The sequence below is a fragment of the Rutilus rutilus genome (genome assembly GCF_951802725.1).
Source record: "Rutilus rutilus genome assembly, chromosome: 8".
NCBI classification, from domain to species: domain Eukaryota; kingdom Metazoa; phylum Chordata; class Actinopteri; order Cypriniformes; family Leuciscidae; genus Rutilus; species Rutilus rutilus.
This window is the reverse complement of record NC_140222.1, coordinates 8,277,908-8,292,365: the sequence shown is the minus strand read 5'-3', so window position 1 is coordinate 8,292,365 and position 14,458 is coordinate 8,277,908.

The window sequence follows — 14,458 nt, the reverse complement described above, 5'->3', positions numbered from 1 at the left end:
AACAAATGAGCGCAGCACACAAAAAAGCAACCCAGTTAACAACATACTGACTATAAAAATTACAAATATGGAGTTTTTATATATTTTATAACATATGATAGAGTTAAGCAACCTCACTTGACGAGTAGGCAACTATTTCCTGAATACAATCACGATTGAAACTGTGACATTGATTTCATACAACAGGTTAATAAACAGTTACAATTAAGTCACTTACATTTTAGATGCAATATTGACTGTTTTTGTTCTGTTTCAGCAGCAAAAATAGTTAAACAAAGATCACAGCAACTTGTTTTCTCATTACTGAATGATTCAGCATTTTGAAACGAATCGCTTGACTCAAAGATTCAATGGTCAATCCATAAACATCTGTCTCAATCATGAATGACTCAGTCATTGGAACGAATCATTTGAACGAATGAATCAATGACTCGCTCATTAAGATGGTCGCCTGGCGACACCTAATGGCGGTTTAGTGTTATGTTTAAAAGTATCATTCTTTCCAACGTGCACCATTATCAATGTCCGTGCGGACGTCCGTTTTTTTTACTTTCACTTTTATATTAGCGATTTAAAAGCACCCACTCGTGTCACACGTCGATTAACCGGTGGGAAAATATCCTCAGACACATACCTAATAAATGTATATTTAAATACAATATTGGCCTACCTGGTAAAAAGTTTTATATACTATTTTGATGTCCTTTTGGACACAAGAGGGCAGTATAGCCCTATGTTTGCTTTTTTGTTGAACCAAATAGCACTAAATAGCCTGTTTTTAACTTTTTCATTCTTCTTGAATTGCAAAAACAGAATAAAATGGGTTTAGTTGTGATATTTGTATACTTTTATATAGAAATAAATGGTATATAATTACATTTTTAGAAGATTTTTAGTGTTTCCTTTTTGGACATTAATCCCTCGCCATAGCAAAACCGTTTGAGATATTTATTATCCATTCACAACTTAGCATATTTAATGTAGTTTCATCATGTTGAAAAAGTTTGGTACGAATAAAATAAATAGTTTAAGAGGAGTGGCTAAAAATTCAGAGGCTGATTTTGCAAAAAAATTCACATTCAGACCAAAATATCTGACTTCCTGATGGCCAGAGCTATTGAATGTAAATTAGAAAGTTGTCCGGCTTGATGAGAACAATATAAAAACTATTTTTTCTTTACTGTAGTTAAAACTAACCCCCCCACTTTTGTCTAAAGCATGTTGAAAGTGACACACTTCCTGCTGCCAGTTGGTGGCGCTATAACTTTGACTCACAATAGCTACATCCATCTGATCGGCCTCTTACCACGAACACACTGCTGAAGTTTCATCAAGATCAGTTAATGTATGCAGAAGTTATTCCACTTCCGTGTTTCTCTTTTCTCGCCATAAATTCGATTCCTCGCCACAGCCAAACCGTTCGAGATATCAAAAATCCGTCCGCAATTTAGCATCCTCAAAGTCTTGACTACATGCACACCGAGTTTGAAGGGGACACGGTGAATTTTCTAGGAGGAGTATTTCACATTCCACAGCAAGCGTTTTCCAAACAACCCATAATAGCCGACTTCCTGTTGGGCTGGCGTAAAACTTGACCGGGGTAAAGTTGTTCGGCCCGATGAGATCTATATGTGTACCGAGTTTCATATTAATTCATGCGAGCGTGTTTGATATATGGATCAAGTTTTAGAACCCCGTTCAAGGGGGCGCTGTTGAGCCCCCCAGCCACGCCCGGGTACCAGCTTCAGCCCGGCCCTGATGGCCGTGGGTTTTGACCTGTGTGCAAAGTTTCAAGAGTTTTTGAGCACGTTAAGGACCCCAAAAGCCCCTGAAACCTTGATTAACAATATAAAAGCAAGAGTCAAATCCCCCCCTCCCCTCACACACACACAGACACAGAGAGAGGGAGAGAAAATTCTTCAGAAAATCCACATTCAAACCAAAATATCTCTCTTCCTGTTGGTCGGAGATGGTTCATGTAAATTAGAAAGTTGTCCGTCTTGATGAGAACAATACACATACCAAGTTTTGTGATTCTAGGAAAAACTAAGCCCCCATTTTTGACTAAAGGTGGCGCTACTGAGCCATTCCACCACGCCCGTTTCTGAAACTTTGCACATGTCTACTGGCTAATAAATGTGATGTGTCTGTTGAGTTTCATGCAATTTCAAGTATGTTAAGAGTCTCAAAAGCATCAAAAAAGAATATTAAAGTTTGATGCGTTGCCACGGTAACAGTATCTAAGATATCAATAATCCTTTCACAGGTTTACATCTGCTGTGTGTCTACATTGTACACATAAAGTTTGAAGCAAATCGGGTAAAAATAAGACACTGATTTCAAAGCATTTTGAAAGTGACATATTCCTGCTGCCAGTTGGTGGCGCTATAACTTTGACTCACAATAGTCACATCCATGTGATCGGCCTCTTACCACGAACACACTGCTGAAGTTTCATCAAGATCAGTTAATGTATGCAGAAGTTATAACACACTTCCTGTTTCATTTTTTCGCCATAAATTTGTTTCCTCGCCACGGCCAAACCGTTCGAGATATCAAAAATCCGTCCGCAATTTAGCATCCTCAATGTCTTAACTTCATGCACACCGAGTTTGAAGGCGAATCGATGAATTCCCTAGGAGGAGTACATTAAATTCCACAGCATGCGTTTCCAAACAACGCTAAATAGCCAACTTCCTGTTTGGCTGGCGTAAAACTTAGAGCACGAAAGTTGTTCGGCCCGATGAGATCTATATGTGTACCGAGTTTCATATTATTACATGCAAGCGTGTTTGATTTATGGACACGTGTTCGGATCCCGTTCCAGGGGGCGCTGTCGAGCCCCCCTGCCACGCCTGGGTACCAGCTTCAGTCCGGACCTGATGGCCGCGGGTTCTGACGTGTGTGCAAAATTGCAAGAGTTTTCGAGCATGTTAAGAGCCCCAAAAGTGCCCGAAAGGTTGACAAAATAATAATAATAATAATAAATATAGCTGCGAGCAGCGATGGCGGGCCCAAGCCGGTGGCACCGCCACCCTGGTGCCTTTAGTTACACTAAAGCCACCGGGGTGGCGGTGTCACCGGCTTGGGCCCTCCATCGCTGCTCGCAGCTATATATATATATATATATATATATATATATATATATATATATATATATATATATATATATATATATATATATATATGTAACAAAAAAAATATAATATATACATTATATATGTAACAAAAAATAAATAAATGAATAAAAAAAAATATATATATATATATATATATATATATGGCGAGGCGAGGAACGGGCAGAGAAGAGCGAACATTTTTGGACATTCATCATATTGCATTGGTTTTCATTTCTTGTCCTCAAACCAAGCACTAATCTGTTTATTTTTAAGTCACACATTCTCCATTGATTAAAAAAGACAATCAAATGTATTTTTTAATGGTAGTATTATTTTATACAGAAATAAATTATTTATAATTCAGATGAGAATAAAGTTAGTGTTAATTAAAATTGTAAGGAAAACAAATATATTGATCTAAAATCTACCATCATTTGCTGCAAATAGGTTGACTATTTATATTTATTATTATATTTTATTACGGCTGTAATGAACCGGCTGCGATGTCAAGATTGCAATGCTGGAATGCACAGTGTGTGTGTGTGTGTGTGTGTGTGTGTGTGTGTGTGTGTGTGTGTGTGTGTGTGTGTGTGTGTGTGTGTGTGTGTGTGTGTGTGTGTGTGTGTGTGTGTGTGTGTGTGTGTGTGTGAGGCGTGGGCGCGATCGAACAGTGGAAACATAAAAACATAGGCTACTCCGTCAGTTTGTTCATACAGGACATCATTTAAACTGCACTGTGTTTACTTAGGGTGTATTCACACCTGCCTTGTTTGGTTCGATTGAATCGAACTCTAGTTCGTTTCCCCCCTTGGTGCGGACCTTTTGGGCAGGTGTGAATACAGCAATCGAACTCGGGTGCGGACCAAACAATCGAACCGAGACCCAGCTGAAGAGGTGGTCTCGGTACGGTTCCAAACGAACTCTGGTACGGTTCATTTACGGTGTGAACATGAACCGACCCAACTGCAGAAAACTGCGTCTTTTTATTTGACTGCTCTTATGAGGATACTTAACAAAACTGACATTTTGGCATAATGGTGTCTTATTATACAGACATCCAAAGTCTCCCGGAAGTTCCGGCAGTCTCCCGCATGTCGATAGAAGCGCATGAATGCCCGCAAATCATTTAAAATCTCCGGAAATCTAGAGCGAGCGAGCAAGAGTGCGCGCACGGCAGAGAGAGGGAGCGAGAGACCTTGCGTGTGTGTGCCAGCTAGTGTGCCTCACGAAGCGCATGTAAGGACCCAAGCAATCAATTGTCAGTGCGGGCGGGCTTTTATCTATACTACCATAGTTTCTTCATATTGCGTTTGTAAAGAATAACACCAAATCAGTAAAATAACAAATAGGCGATTACATTACGAAATATCTCCTGCTTTTTTTTTTTTTTTTGCTTTTTTTTGCACTTCCTGCTTTTCCCTGCTTGAGAATTCCTGTCCAATGAATGGACGACCTTAGCACACGTGTGGTTTTGTTTACACATTTTGGTTCACTTGTAAAAAGAGCAGTGTGAAAACGAACCGTACCAAACAAAAAAAAATCAACATTCTATTTGGTCCGGACCAAAGCAAGTGAACTATCGGACTTTCCTGGTGTGAATACACCCTTATATTTATGTACACTCGCAATAAAACACAACATTGTGCTTTTGTAAAAAAACATTCAAGCAATCCCACCCCCGAAATGGCGCTATTTTTTAAATGAAACTAAAATGCTCACGGCTGCATGGGCAATAACACGTCTACAGCGAGGAACGAGCAGAACAGAGTGAATGTTTTTTAGGATGTCCGTATTTCACTTTCGCTCATCATATACTCACCCTCATGTTGTTTTAATCCTTTATGAATTTCTTTCTTCTGCTGAACAGAAAGGAAGATATTTAGGAGAATGTCAGTAACCAGACAGTTTCTGATCCCATTGACTTCCATAGTAGGAAAAAAATGTATACTATGGAAGTCAATGAGACCAGAAACTGTCTGGTTACTGACATTCTTCTAAATATCTTCCTTTCTGTTCAGCAGAAGAAAGAAATTAATAAAGGATTGAAACAACATGAGGGTGAGTATATGATGACAGAATTTTCCATTTAAAGTGGAGTATCCCTTTAAGTTAGCGATTTAAAAGCCCCCGCCGCGGTGTCACACATCAATTAACCAGTGGGAAAAAATTCTCAGTCACATCGCTATTATATTTATATATAAATACAATATACAATGGGCCTACCTGATTTTGAACACAAGAGGGCAGTATAGCCCTATGTATGACTTTTTTTTTTTTACTAAATAGCGCATTCTGGCTGATTTTAAACTTGTACATAATTCTTGAATTGAAAAAAACTGAATAAACCCAAAACTAGTTCTGTTTCGGTTTAGTTCTGATATTTGTATAATTTTATATAAAAATAAATGGTGTATAATTAAATTTTAAGAAGATATGAGATGTTTTCTGATTCCTTTTTTGACATTATTTTAATCCCTCGCCATGTCAAAACCGTTTGAACTATTTAATATCCGTTCACAATTTAGCATCTTTAATGTATTTTCATCGTGTTAAAAAAGTTTGGTGTGAATAAAAAAAAAAACACTTAGCAGGAGTGGGTAAAAAGCAGAGGCTGAATTTGCAAATAAATTCACATTCAAACCAAAATATCTGACTTCCTATTGGTCGAAGCTAATAACTGTATATTAGAAAGTTGTCCGGCTCGATGAGACCAATGTACGTACTGATTTTTAAAACTGTGGGTAAAACTAACCCCCCCACTTTTGTCAAAAGCATTTTGAAAGTGACACACTTCCTGCTGCCAGTTGGTGGCGCTATAACTTTGACTCACAATAGTTACATCCATCTGATCGGCCTCTTACCACGAACACACTGGTGAAGTTTCATCAAGATCAGTTAATGTATGCAGAAGTTATACCACTTCGTGTTTCTCTTTTCTCGCCATAAATTCGTTTCCTCGCCACGGCCAAACCGTTCGAGATATCAAAAATCCGTCCGCAATTTAGAATCCTCAATGTCTTGACTTCATGCACACCGAGTTTGGTGGGGATTGGATGAATTCTCTAGGAGGAGTACTTCGCATTCCACAGCAAGCGTTTTCCAAACAACCCATAATAGCCGACTTCCTGTTGGGCTGGCGTAAAACTTGACCAGGGGAAAGTTGTTCGGCCCGATGAGATCTATATGTGTACCGAGTTTCATATTAATTAATGCAAGCGTGTTTGATCTATGGACCAAGTTTTGGGACCCCCGTTCAAGGGGGCGCTGTTGAGCCCCCCTGCCACGCCCGGATACCAGCTTCAGCCCGTCCCTGATGGCAGGGGGTTCTGACTTGTGTGCAAAGTTACAAGAGTTTTTGAGCACGTTAAGGACCCCAAAAGCCCCTGAAACCTTGATTAACAATGTAAAAGCAATAGTCAAATCCCCCCCTCACACACACACACAGAGACACAGAGAGAGGGAGAGAAAATTCTTCAGAATATCCACATTCAAACCAAAATATCTCTCTTCCTGTTGGTCAGAGATAGTTCATGTAAATTAGAAAGTTGTCCGTCTTGATGAGAACAATACACATACCAAGTTTTGTTGCTGTTGATAAAACTAACCCCCCCACTTATGACTAAAGGTGGCGCTACTGAGCCCCTCACCACGCCCGTTTCTGAAACTTTGCACATGTCTACTGGCTAATAAATGTGATGTGTCTGTCGAGTTTCATCCAATTTCAAGTATGTTAAGAGTCTCAAAAGCATCAAAAAAGAATATTAAAGTTTGAAGCGTTGCCATGGCAACAGTATTAAAGATATAAAAAATCCTTTCACAGGTCTACATCTGCCGTGTGTTTACATTATACACATAAAGTTTGAAGCAAATCGGGTAAAAATAAGAGGGTGATTTCAAAGCATTTTGAAAGGGACACACTTCCTGTTGCCAGTTGGTGGCGCTATAACTTTGACTCACAATAGTCACATCCATGTGATCGACCTCTTACAACGAACACACTGCTGAAGTTTAATCAAGATCAGTTAATGTATGCAGAAGTTATAACACACTTCCTGTTTCCATTATTCGCCATAAATTCGTGTCCTCGCCACAGCCAAACCGTTCGAGATATCAAAAATCCGTCCGCAATTTAGCATCCTCAATGTCTTGACTTCATGCTGACTGAGTTTGGAGGCGAATGGATGAATTCCCTAGGAGGAGTACATTAAATTCCACAGCATGCGTTTCCAAACAACCCATAATAGCCGACTTCCTGTTGGGCTGGCGTAAAAAGTAAAAGTACGAAAGTTGTTTGGCCCGATGAGATCTATATGTGTACCAAGTTTCATATTATTACATGCAAGCGTGTTTGATTTATGGACCAAGTTTTCGGACCCCGTTCCAGGGGGCGCTGTCGAGCCTCCCTGCCACGCCAGTGTCCCAGCTTCAGCCCGGCCCTAATGGCCGCGGGTTCTGACCTGTGTGCAAAGTTTCAAGAGTTTTCGAGCACGTTAAGGGCCCCAAAAGTGCCCGAAAGGTTGAAAAAAAAATAATAATAAATAATCCTTAGAAGAACAATAGGGCTCTGCGCCCTTTCAGGGCTTGGGCCCTAATAATCCTAACGAAAACAATAGGGCTCTGCGCCCTTTCAGGGCTTGGGCCCTAATAATAATAATAATAATCCTACCGAAAACAATAGGGCCTTCGCCCTTTCAGGGCTTGGGCCCTAATAATCCTACCGAAAACAATAGGGCCTTCGCCCTTTCAGGGCTTGGGCCCTAATAAAATATATATATATAAATCTAGCTGCGAGCAGCGATTACGGGCCCAAGCCGGTGGCACCGCAACCCCGGTGCCTTTAGTTACCTAAAGGCACCGGGGTGGCGGTACCGCCGGCTTTGGCCCTCCATCGCTGCTCGCAGCTATATTTATATATATATATATATATATATATATATATATACATACATACATACACACACATACATATATATGTATATATATACATACATACATACACACACATACATATATATATATGTATATATATATATATATATATATATATATATATATATATATATATATATATATATTATTGTTCAAAAGTTTGGGGTCAGTAAGATTTTTTATGTTTTTAGGAGAAGTCTCTTCTGCTCACCAAGGCTGCATTTATTGATTAAAAATACAAACAAAAACAGTAATATTGTGAAATATTATTCCAATTTAAAACAGCTGTTTTCAATTTTAAAATATTTTACATAGTAATTCATTTCTGTGATCAAAGTTGAGTTTTCAGCATCATTACTCCAGTCTTCAGTGTCACATGATCCTTCAGAAATCATACTAATATGATGATTGATGCTCAATAAATATTCATTATTATTTTCAATGTTGAAAACAGTTGTGTACAGATTTTTTTTTTTCAAAATGCTTTGATGAATGTAAAGTTCAAAAGAACAGCATATATTTCAAATATTTATATTTTTAACATTATAAATGTCTTTACTGTAACTGTTGATCAGTTTAACTCATCCTTCATAAATAAAAGTACTGATTTATTTTATTTCTTTCCCCTAAAAATAAAATTTTAATTATTACTAACCACAAACTTTTGAGCGGTAGTGTTTAACGTTACAAAAGCTTTAGATTTCAGATAAATGCTGTTCTTTTGAACTTTCTATTCATCAAAGACTGTACACAACTGTTTTCGACATTTAAAATAATAATGAATGTTTCTTGAGTATCAATCATCATATTAGAATAATTTCTGAAGGATCATGTGACAGTGACGACTGGAGTAATGATGCTGAAAACTCAGCTTTGATCACAGGAATAAATAACAGTTTAAAATATATTAAAATAGAAAGCAGCTGTTTTAAATTGGAATACTATTTTACAATATTACTGTTTTTGTTTGTATTTTTAATCAAATAAATGCAGCCTTGGTGAGCAGAAGAAACTTTTCTGTTATGTGCGCGCCACAGACTGCACGCACGTCCGCTTAGAGTTCCGCCTTTTGCCTTCCGTCAATATTACGTTATTAGAAAAATATTTTTTTAGAGAATCGATTTTTTGACATTTGTGAATCGATTCAGAATCGTCCACGTCCGCATCGCGATGCATCTAAGAATCAATTTTTTCTCCCACCCCTAGATTTCATACAACAGGTTAATAAACAGTTACAATTAAGTCACTTACATTTTAGATGCAATGTTGACTGTTTTTGTTCTGTTTCAGCAGCGAAAATAGTTAAACAAAGATCACGGCAGAACCATCACGCATCACGTGTTTTCTCATAACTGAACGATTCAGCATTTTTAACGAATCGGTTGACTCAAAGATTGAATGATCAATCCATAAACATCTGTCTTAATCATGATCGACTCATTCGAACGAATCGTTTGAACGAATGAATCAATGACTCGCTTATTAAGATGGATGCCTGGCGACACCTAATGGCGGTTTAGTGTTGTTTAAAAGCATCATTCTTTCCCACATGTGTGTGATTTGTGTGTGCAACATTATCATTATTTTTCTTTCACTATTATATTAGCGATTTAAAAGCACCCACTCGTGTCACACGTCGATTAACTGGTGGGAAAATATCCTCAGACACATACCTAATAAATGTATATTTAAATACAATATTGGCCTACCTGGTAAAAAGTTTTATATACTATTTTGATGTCCTTTTGGACACAAGAGGGCAGTATAGCCCTATGTTTGCTTTTTTGTTGAACCAAATAGCACTAAATAGCCTGTTTTTAACTTTTTCATTCTTCTTGAATTGCAAAAACAGAATAAAATGGGTTTAGTTGTGATATTTGTATACTTTTATATAGAAATAAATGGTATATAATTACATTTTTAGAAGATTTTTACTTTAATCCCTCGCCATAGCAAAACCGTTTGAGATATTTATTATCCATTCACAATTTAGCATATTTAATGTAGCTTCATCATGTTGAAAAAGTTTGGTACGAATAAAATAAATAGTTTAAGAGGAGTGGCTAAAAATTCAGAGGCTGATTTTGCAAAAAAATTCACATTCAGACCAAAATATCTGACTTCCTGATGGCCAGAGCTATTGAATGTAAATTAGAAAGTTGTCCGGCTTGATGAGAACAATATACAAACTATTTTTTCTTTACTGTAGTTAAAAGTAACCCCCCCACTTTTGTCAAAAGCATGTTGAAAGTGACACACTTCCTGCTGCCAGTTGGTGGCGCTATAACTTTGACTCACAATAGCTACATCCATCTGATCGGCCTCTTACCACGAACACACTGCTGAAGTTTCATCAAGATCAGTTAATGTATGCAGAAGTTATTCCACTTCCGTGTTTCTCTTTTCTCGCCATAAATTCGATTCCTCGCCACAGCCAAACCGTTCGAGATATCAAAAATCCGTCCGCAATTTAGCATCCTCAAAGTCTTGACTACATGCACACCGAGTTTGAAGGGGACACGGTGAATTTTCTAGGAGGAGTATTTCACATTCCACAGCAAGCGTTTTCCAAACAACCCATAATAGCCGACTTCCTGTTGGGCTGGCGTAAAACTTGACCGGGGTAAAGTTGTTCGGCCCGATGAGATCTATATGTGTACCGAGTTTCATATTAATTCATGCGAGCGTGTTTGATATATGGATCAAGTTTTAGAACCCCGTTCAAGGGGGCGCTGTTGAGCCCCCCAGCCACGCCCGGGTACCAGCTTCAGCCCGGCCCTGATGGCCGTGGGTTCTGACCTGTGTGCAAAGTTTCAAGAGTTTTTGAGCACGTTAAGGACCCCAAAAGCCCCTGAAACCTTGATTAACAATATAAAAGCAATAGTCAAATCCCCCCCTCCCCTCACACACACAGAGACACAGAGAGAGGGAGAGAAAATTCTTCAGAAAATCCACATTCAAACCAAAATATCTCTCTTCCTGTTGGTCGGAGATGGTTCATGTAAATTAGAAAGTTGTCCGTCTTGATGAGAACAATACACATACCAAGTTTTGTGATTCTAGGAAAAACTAAACCCCCATTTTTGACTAAAGGTGGCGCTACTGAGCCATTCCACCACGCCCGTTTCTGAAACTTTGCACATGTCTACTGGCTAATAAATGTGATGTGCCTGTTGAGTTTCATGCAATTTCACGTATGTTAAGAGTCTCAAAAGCATCAAAAAAGAATATTAAAGTTTGATGCGTTGCCACGGCAACAGTATCTAAGATATCAATAATCCTTTCACAGGTTTACATCTGCCGTGTGTCTACATTGTACACATAAAGTTTGAAGCAAATCGGGTAAAAATAAGACACTGATTTCAAAGCATTTTGAAAGTGATGTACTTCCTGCTGCCTGTTGGTGGCGCTATAACTTTGACTCACAATAGTCACATCTGTGCGATCGGCCTCTTACAACAAACACACTGCTGAAGTTTCATCAAGATCAGTTAATGTATGCAGAAGTTATAACACACTTCCTGTTTCATTATTTCGCCATAAATTTGTTTCCTCGCCACGGCCAAACCGTTTGAGATATCAAAAATCCGTCCGCAATTTAGCATCCTCAATGTCTTGACTTCATGCACACCGAGTTTGGAGGCGAATCGATGAATTCCCTAGGAGGAGTACATTAAATTCCACAGCATGCGTTTCCAAACAACGCTAAATAGCCAACTTCCTGTTTGGCTGGCGTAAAACTTAGAGCACGAAAGTTGTTCGGCCCGATGAGATCTATATGTGTACCGAGTTTCATATTATTACATGCAAGCGTGTTTGATTTATGGACACGTGTTCGGATCCCGTTCCAGGGGGCGCTGTCGAGCCCCCCTGCCACGCCCGGGTACCAGCTTCAGTCCGGCCCTGATGGCCGCGGGTTCTGACGTGTGTGCAAAATTTCAAGAGTTTTCGAGCATGTTAAGAGCCCCAAAAGTGCCCGAAAGGTTGACAAAATAATAATAATAATAATAAATATAGCTGCGAGCAGCGATTACGGGCCCAAGCCGGTGGCACCGCAACCCCGGTGCCTTTAGTTACCTAAAGGCACCGGGGATGGCGGTGCCCCCGGCTTTGGCCCTCCATCGCTGCTCGCAGCTATATTTATATATATATATATATATATATATATATATATATATATATATATATATATATATATATATATACATACACACACACACACACACACACACACATATATATATATATATATATATATATATATATATATATATATATATATATATATATATGTGTGTGTGTGTATATAAATATCTATCTATCTATATCTATCTATCTATCTATCTATCTATCTATCTATCTATCTATCTATCTATCTATCTATCTATCTATCTATCTATATATATATATATATATATATATATATATATATATATATATATATAAGACAGAAAATATTACTTGTCTTACCTTATTCTGATTTTATGATACACTCAAAATATTCCACAACAAATCCTTTAAATTTAATGTAAAAATAAAAACGAAAGTAAGCAGTGTTGGTCTCACGTAACCCTCTCATTAGAATCAAAATGTTTCAATTTTTGTGATGTATTTGGATGCTAAACTATTCTTTATTATAGGCTTTGTACTTCACTCGTGTTCCAATATCGATGGAAAAAATCATCCTCTTCACACGCGCAAAAATGTTCTTGGAAACATCACAGTGGAGCTCTGCTTACTGTGAATGGTACAGATTGTACTACTGACTATTTAAACAGAGCAGTGTAATTCGTTTATGTTAGGTTGACTATTTTTATTATTATATTGTATTAGGGCTATAATGAATGTCAAGATTGCAATTCTGGAATGTTTGTGTGACGCGGTTGCGGTTGAACAGTGGACACAAAAACATAAATAAAATGTTTTAGTTAATTCCTACATCCATAGGAATACATTGAAAATGCTCGCTCTACTCCGCACCATTATCAATGTCTGTGCGGACGTCTGTATTTTACTAGTATATAGTATACTATAGTTAGCGATTTAAAAGCCCTCAGCGGTGTCACATGTCGATTAACCGGTGGGAAAATTTTATCACAGTCACATCCCTAATATATTTATATATAAATTCAATAGGCCTATCTGAAAGAGAATTTTACTTGCCCGACCAAAGTATAGCCTGATTAGAACGTCAATAACAAAAAAATAACTTGGGAATCACTAAAACGAGAGATTATTCTAATTTCATTACATTCATTTTAAGTTGCAATCAGCAGTTAATAATAAATGTATTACTGATCAATGGTAACAAGGTTGCACTGCTGAGGCTCATGCTGCTTCTCCAGGAGAATTGTAAACAAATGAGCGCAGCACACAAAAAAGCAACCCAGTTAACAACATACTGACTATAAAAATTACAAATATGGAGTTTTTATATATTTTATAACATATGATAGAGTTAAGCAACCTCACTTGACGAGTAGGCAACTATTTCCTGAATACAATCACGATTGAAACTGTGACATTGATTTCATACAACAGGTTAATAAACAGTTACAATTAAGTCACTTACATTTTAGATGCAATATTGACTGTTTTTGTTCTGTTTCAGCAGCAAAAATAGTTAAACAAAGATCACAGCAACTTGTTTTCTCATTACTGAATGATTCAGCATTTTGAAACGAATCGCTTGACTCAAAGATTCAATGGTCAATCCATAAACATCTGTCTCAATCATGAATGACTCAGTCATTGGAATGAATCGTTTGAACGAATGAATCAATGACTCGCTCATTAAGATGGTCGCCTGGCGACACCTAACGGCGGTTTAGTGTTATGTTTAAAAGTATCATTCTTTCCAACGTGCACCATTATCAATGTCCGTGCGGACGTCCGTTTTTTTACTTTCACTTTTATATTAGCGATTTAAAAGCACCCGCTCGTGTCACACGTCGCTTAACCGATGGGAAAATATCCTCACAGTCATATACCTAATAAATTTATATTTAAATACAATAGGCCTACCTAGTAAAACGTTTTATATACTATTTTGATATCCTTTTGGACACAAGAGGGCAGTATAGCCCTATGTTTGCTTTTTTGTTGAAACAAATAGCACTAAATAGCCTGTTTTTAACTTTTTCATACTTTTTGAATTGCAAAAACAGATTAAATAGGTTTAGTTCTAATATTTGTATAATTTTATATAAAAATAAATGGTGTATAATTAAATTTTAAGAATATATGAGATGTTTTCTGATTCCTTTTTTGACATTATTTTAATCCCTCGCCATGTCAAAACCGTTTGAAATATTTAATATCCGTTCACAATTTAGCATCTTTAATGTATTTTCATCATGTTGAAAAAGTTTGATGTGAATAAATAAACCATTTAGCAGGAGTGGGTAAAA